This window comes from Suncus etruscus, chromosome 5 (assembly GCF_024139225.1).
Source record: "Suncus etruscus isolate mSunEtr1 chromosome 5, mSunEtr1.pri.cur, whole genome shotgun sequence".
NCBI classification, from domain to species: domain Eukaryota; kingdom Metazoa; phylum Chordata; class Mammalia; order Eulipotyphla; family Soricidae; genus Suncus; species Suncus etruscus.
In genome coordinates, this window is record NC_064852.1 from 424,302 (window position 1) to 430,565 (window position 6,264).

The window sequence follows — 6,264 nt, forward strand, 5'->3', positions numbered from 1 at the left end:
GTCGTGCCTGGGCCCCTCAGGTCCTCCCTCGGGGATGAGGTGCCACCCTGAAGCCCTCCAGCGCTGGGGGGACAGGACTTCGAAGCCCTCGGAACAGACTGCGCCCATCTAAGCCAGGGGAGTTGTCAAGGGAGCAGCCCTGGCTCTCCCCTTCGGCCCGAGTTGCCCCGCTGGGATCCACACTGGCCGCTGAGTCGGGTCTGCCCGGCTCAGATTTCGCCCGAGAGGCCTGGGCTGTGCCGCCTGCGCTCTGTGCCTCCTCGGGCCACATGCCCAATCTCTCCGGTCTTCTGCCTCCTCATCTCTAAGTCCCCCCAATCCAGCTGAGGCCACAGAAGGTCCACAGCAGGTGGACCGAGAGGGCCAAAGGTCTCTCCTGTACCCCTCATCTCCTACCTTCGATGGGGCCCCTTCCCAGCTCATGACTGTGGCTGTGGCTGTTGCAAAGGTTTCGTGGCACAGGAGATGGTGCAGTTCTCATGTTGTTGTCAAGGAAGTGTCTCACACCACACACACACACACACACACACACACACACACACAGATATGTGGGCCTGCGGGGTGGGCAGGGCCTCCCTGAGCCACCCGGGGCTCCTCTCCCAGGCACATCTGGAGCTTAGGAACAAGTGAGAGCATGGGGATGCTCTTCCTCTATCCCACCCCAGTTGCTCCCATACAGGCTGGGACGGAATCCAGCTGAATCAGGAATCTGGGGAGATCAGGCTAGCAAGGGAGCATGCCAGGGCAGACCCAGGAGGGAGTGGGGCCTGCAGACAGCCACAGAACTGGGTTAGGGTTTAGGCTCTCTGCACCCAGACTCACGAACCTCTGCAAAGTGCAAAGAGCTAAGAGTTCATACAGGTCCTGAGTCAGTTAGCAGTGGCTCCAGGAGAGAGTAAGGTGGAGCTCTGGGCATCCTGTGACCTAGGGAACAGGACCTTCGTGCTGCAGGAAGGCAGCAGGCAGGCGCTGGGACAAGGCTTTTCCTTTGCTTGCCTCCAAGCCCTGAGCCCCACAAGCCACAATGCCTGTCTCTCACCCCCCCCCCCTGCCACCTGCCCACCTCCACCTGAAGGTCAAGGGTCTAATCTTTGTGCAACCTTGGAATGGGAAGGAATTGAGGATCAGAGTTTGAAGAATTCCAAGGTGACATTAGCCACCCTGTGCTGAGAGCAGGTCTGGTTCACTCTCCCTGTGCCTCTGCACTGGGACCAACAGACAAAGAGCTCTCAAGAGGCCATATAGGCGAAGGGCAGGTGGCAGAGAGGGACCTGGAGAGTGGAAGGGGGAGGGAAGTGAGTGGTAGGCTGGGCACTCCAGAGGAAGCCTTCCACTCAGGCTGCTGGAGATAATGCCCAGCGGGGAGCAGGAAAGGGTGTGTGGGGGATTTGCATTTCTTCCCCACCCCTGGGGTTGAGGGAGAGGTTGGGACTTTTACCCCAACCTTGGGTCAGGGGTCATGAGGTCACAATCCCCGGGCACTTTCCTGACCCGACTCCCAAGCCTATAGCCCTGTTATCTAGGAAGTTTCCTGGTCTTCTGGCCTGTGGACTTCCACTAGTGGGCCAAGCCCAGCTCTCACGTCCCCTCAGAAGCTTTGCTGACTATCCTCCCTCCTCTGTCTTGTTGCCTCTGAGGGACAAATTTCCACCCTGCACTGGGCACAGTGGTGGAATGTGCTGTGGGACTGCTCCTCTCGGTCTTGCTGGGTCCCAAGCATTGGGACCACCTACACTTCCCCAGGACCAAGTCCAGAATCTCAACTATGGCGGGCAGCCTGAAAGGGTTACTAGGTTGGGTAAGGAAACTAATGCATGGGGGAAAATCTCCGGACCCCCAGGAGTGAAGGAGTGAGGGGCCAGAGACAGCCTCAGCAGAATGACCACATGTGTATCTGCAGTGACAAATGCCCTGAGTGGCAGTGCCCAGCCTCAGTTTCCCCCCCTGAGGGGTTGAGCTTGTAGCTCATGTCCTGAGCCAGCCAGATACCCTCTTGCTGAGACTCCCACTGAAGACATGCAGATGGGACATGCTCCCAGCTGCAACCTAGCAGGCAGTCCAGCAGTGGGCTTCGCTGCTGCAAGGGAGATCTTGCTACAGCTCCGTCCCTCCCACGATTTGGAAATCAGAACCGACTTTCCTGAATCACTCCCGGACCCACCCAGCCGCACCTCCAGAACCTGTGGAGTCAGTCCAACTTCCCTGCCCCACACCAGCCTCCATGTGCCCACAGGCAGCCGCTGGCCTCTGTGTCTCCTTCTGTGAACTGAGGGACTAACCATATTCTTGCAAAACTTGGGGTGGGAGGCGTGGACAGAATAAGATGGCCTGCATGAACACATCAAGGCTGCACCAAGGGGTAATTTTCCCCCCTGCTCGCCTGCTTCCTTCCTGAGAAGGTAGGTTCATGCAATGTTTGCTGCCTCCCTTTAACCAATCCATACCATGGGAGGTTCGGGCAATAATAACAATAACATGGGTCTGGGCAGGGCAGCTCAGTGGTAGAGCACCTGTCTGGCAGGCAGGAAACACAATTCGGTCCCTAGCATCAGCTCACATCATCCACATGCCAACGGCAACAGCAACAAGGAGAAGAGGGGGTCAAATAATAACAATAATTTGCAAATAAAATAGCAATATAATAATAATAATAAATAATGACTTAAGGGCCTACTACATGCCAGGCAGGTATGCATTTTACATACATGCAATTTTCTGAACAGTTCAATAAAAAGTATCATCTCCCTCTTATGGAAAAAGAAGCTGCGATCATGAGCATTTAAGTCACTCGTCTCAGAGACACACTTAGTGTAGTGCGGGTTCCATGCCCAAGGCTTTGTTCTGGAATCACAGTATCATACACCTAAGCCCAAGCGCAGCCACTTCTATAGGAAGCAGAGATTCACAGTTGTCCGGCATAGAGAGTGCTAGGGCCGGAACAGGAGGGTCTGATTTATGCACCCTCCTTCAGCAAGTGTTTTTATTCCTTCCTCATTGCAATCCCCACATCAGCTGCAAGAGAAGGCACCTATATGCCCATTCTGTGGAAAAGGACATTAAGGCAGATTCCACAGAGAAGGAGAGACATTCATATCTCGCGGGAATACCACAGAGGAGAGGGGTTCAACTCTCGTAGGAATACCATAGAGAAGAGATAACACAGTGGTAGGGCATTTGCCTTGCATGCAGCTGATCCAGGATGAATGGTGGTTCGAATCCCGGCCTCTCATGCCTGCCAGGAGTGATTTATTTTATTTTATTTTTATTTTTTTGTTTTTTGGGTCACACCCAGCAGCACTCAGGGGTTACTCCTGGCTCTATGCTCAGAAATCGCTCCTGGCAGGCTTGGGGGACCATATGAGATGCCTGGATTTGAACCACCATCCTTCTGCATGCAAGGCGAACACCTTACCTCCATGCTATCCCTCTGGCCCCCCAGGAGTAATTTCTGAGCGCAGTGCCAGGAGTAACCCTGAGTGCCTCCGGTGTGACCAAAAACAACAGCCAAAGTTTGTGGAAAACACCTAGTGCCAGGTAGAGGGCTAGAGCATTAGCTCTATTAGGTATGTATGTATGCATGCGTACGTGTATGTGTATGTATATATAACATTTCTTTCTCCTTCCCTTCTGTAAGCAGGAGAGCTCCCTGGCTGAAGGCCACACAGGCTCGTAGTGGCAGAGCTGGAGGCAGAGCCCTGGTCTGTCTGCTGTCAACATCTGCGTGCTTAGCTCCCTGCTCTCTGGGCTCCCAGATCCCAACCTCTAAATCTTTAAAACAAACAGTGAGCGAGGCAAGCAAGAAGGCAGATAAACAAGCAGATTGGTGAGTGGAGAGTCCCCAAGTTCATCTGGGGAGTTTCCACTGCAGGGCCCCCTGTCCCACAGACCTCCCACGTCACCAGCCTCCCCCGCTCCACAGCCCATCCTGTCCTATCTGCAGGGCATCAGACATCAGCACCCGGGATCTGGAGCTCAGCTGTGTGTGACAAAGCCAGCAGGGGCCCCGGGGAAGGAGCCATCCTCCTGTGGAAGAACAGTGGCTGCTCTGCCTTCTCCTTCTCCTCCCCCAGAGATGAAAGAAGGGAGATGTTTCCATGCACACCTCCCTCTAAACTCTGCTCAGGACCTCCAGAAGCTTCCGCTGCCTCCCAGACCTCAGCGGGTATCTTGCAGCACTGACTGAGCAGCCGATATCAGAGAGAGCACTGGCAGAGCACTGGCGAGCAGGCACAGAAAGTCTGGCCATGAGCAACTCATTCTCCCTCGGGCACCCAACTGTCCCACAAGCCCACGAAGCTTGCAGGTAAGGAGCATGGTTCCACAGGGCTCAGCCCATCGGGTTTGGAACCAGCTACAGCCTACTGATTGCAGGCCCACCCAGTGACTGGTCATTACTGGGTTTGAAAAGAATTATAATGATCTGAAATTGGGCCTGGGAGGGGGGTAGCTCAAAGGGCACCCGCCCTGCACATGCAAGACCGAGAGTTTGATCCCTGGTGCTGCTCAAAGCACCAGCGGCAATGGGCAGCTCTGGGACTCCTGGTGCCTCAACTCAGGGGAAAATTCTTTATGCAAGGAGGCAGGTGTGTGAGCCCCACCTCAGGCATGAACATGTCTGCCCAGGAACATCCCAGGGGATGGTTACCATCCCCACTGCCACAGTAATAGTCACAGAGAGGGAAGGGGAAGGAGGGAGATGTGCCCTCACAATGATGTATCTTGTTCCTGGAACAATCCTAGGCTTGGTCCTGCCTTTCTGGACACCCGTGATCCATGTTCTGCGATGCTATTAGCATTCCTAGTGACAGGCATAGGTTGAGAGATAGTACAGCAAGGGGGGTGGTTTGCGTTGAGTGTGGCCGACTGGATTCAATCCCCAGCACCCCGTCCAGGTCCCTAAACCTCGGCAGGATGATCCCTAAGCAAGGACCCAGAAGTGAGCTCTGAGTACTACTGCTTGTGCCCCAAGCCCCTCAGCCCCCAAGACAATATTGGCATGCGCACAATTAATCCCGTTCTATACGAGTTGGATCAGATGTAGACAAACATATGCTAGACACCAAAAGAAATCGTATCTTTTCTTTTCGGTGGTGGTAGGGGATGCACTCCCAGCAGTGCTCGGGGCTCACTCCTGGCTCTGCACTCAGGAGTCGCTCCTGGCAACGCCCCCATGAGATCCTATGGAATGCGGGGGATCGAACCTGGGTAAGGCAAGCACCTTACCTACTCTACTATCTCCCTGGCCCACCCAAAGGAATTTAAGGGAGAAAGGATGCCAGCCAGGGCAAGCCTCAGAGTCCAGAGATGGGTGAAGCTACCCAACGCAGCCCAGGCTGGCAGAGAGGAGGGGCCCTGTCTCCAGGATGAGGGGTGTCCAACAGCACAGTGAGGCCATCAAAATCTAGACTCTTGCCATCTTCCTGCTCTGTCCCCCATGCACAAATAATGTTCCCGATTCTGGGCAGGAGGGGAAAAGAGGGGAGAGGTGGCCCCAGCTCTGATTTCACCAGTACTGGGTGGGGGGAGTTTGTGGGGGCTCTCTTAGCTGCAGGCAGATGAGTATTGAATTGGGGAGGGGCTGGAAGTGAGACTGGCCTTGCGCCATAGCAGCCGGAAGAATTCCATCCGAGGGCTGTAGCCGCCCCAAAGCATAGAGCATCAGGGCTCTGGGACCAGGTGACAGTGGCTCAAAGCAGCAGGGGCTGAGAAGCCTGGACCACAGGGAACCACAGCCTTGAGCTTCCGGGGCTGCCTTCCTCCGCAACTGCTTCAGACTCCAGCCAGGAGCAAGGCGGGACCTGTCCCAACATGCCGCCTGGGCTGGGGACCTCTTGTGAAATGACCCTGTCCGGGACAAGTCACGAAAGAAAAGGATGTGCCCGGCACTCAGTCCTCCCTGCATCCTTTAGCGTTTGGCCTCAAACGCGAAGGGGCAAGAACCACTCTGGGTGCCAGCCCTGTCGTCTTCAGGCAGCGCCTTAAAAGTCCATTCTCCTGAGCCCCACACGTCACTCTCCAGGAATGTGCTCCCCTGCCTTAGCACCTCGTTAATAACTCACTGGCTTCAGCTCCATGCAACGTGAAGACAACTTCCTTTGCCACTCACCTCAAAGTCTCTTCTGACCCACACCGACAGACTCTGACAGAGGTGAGTTTGTTAGCCTCAAAAAGGTCCCAACCATTTCCATTAGAAGGTCAGGCACCCTGTTGAAACTGATTTGGGCAAAAACAGGGGAAAGGTTGATAATGTCAAGCTGAAACTGG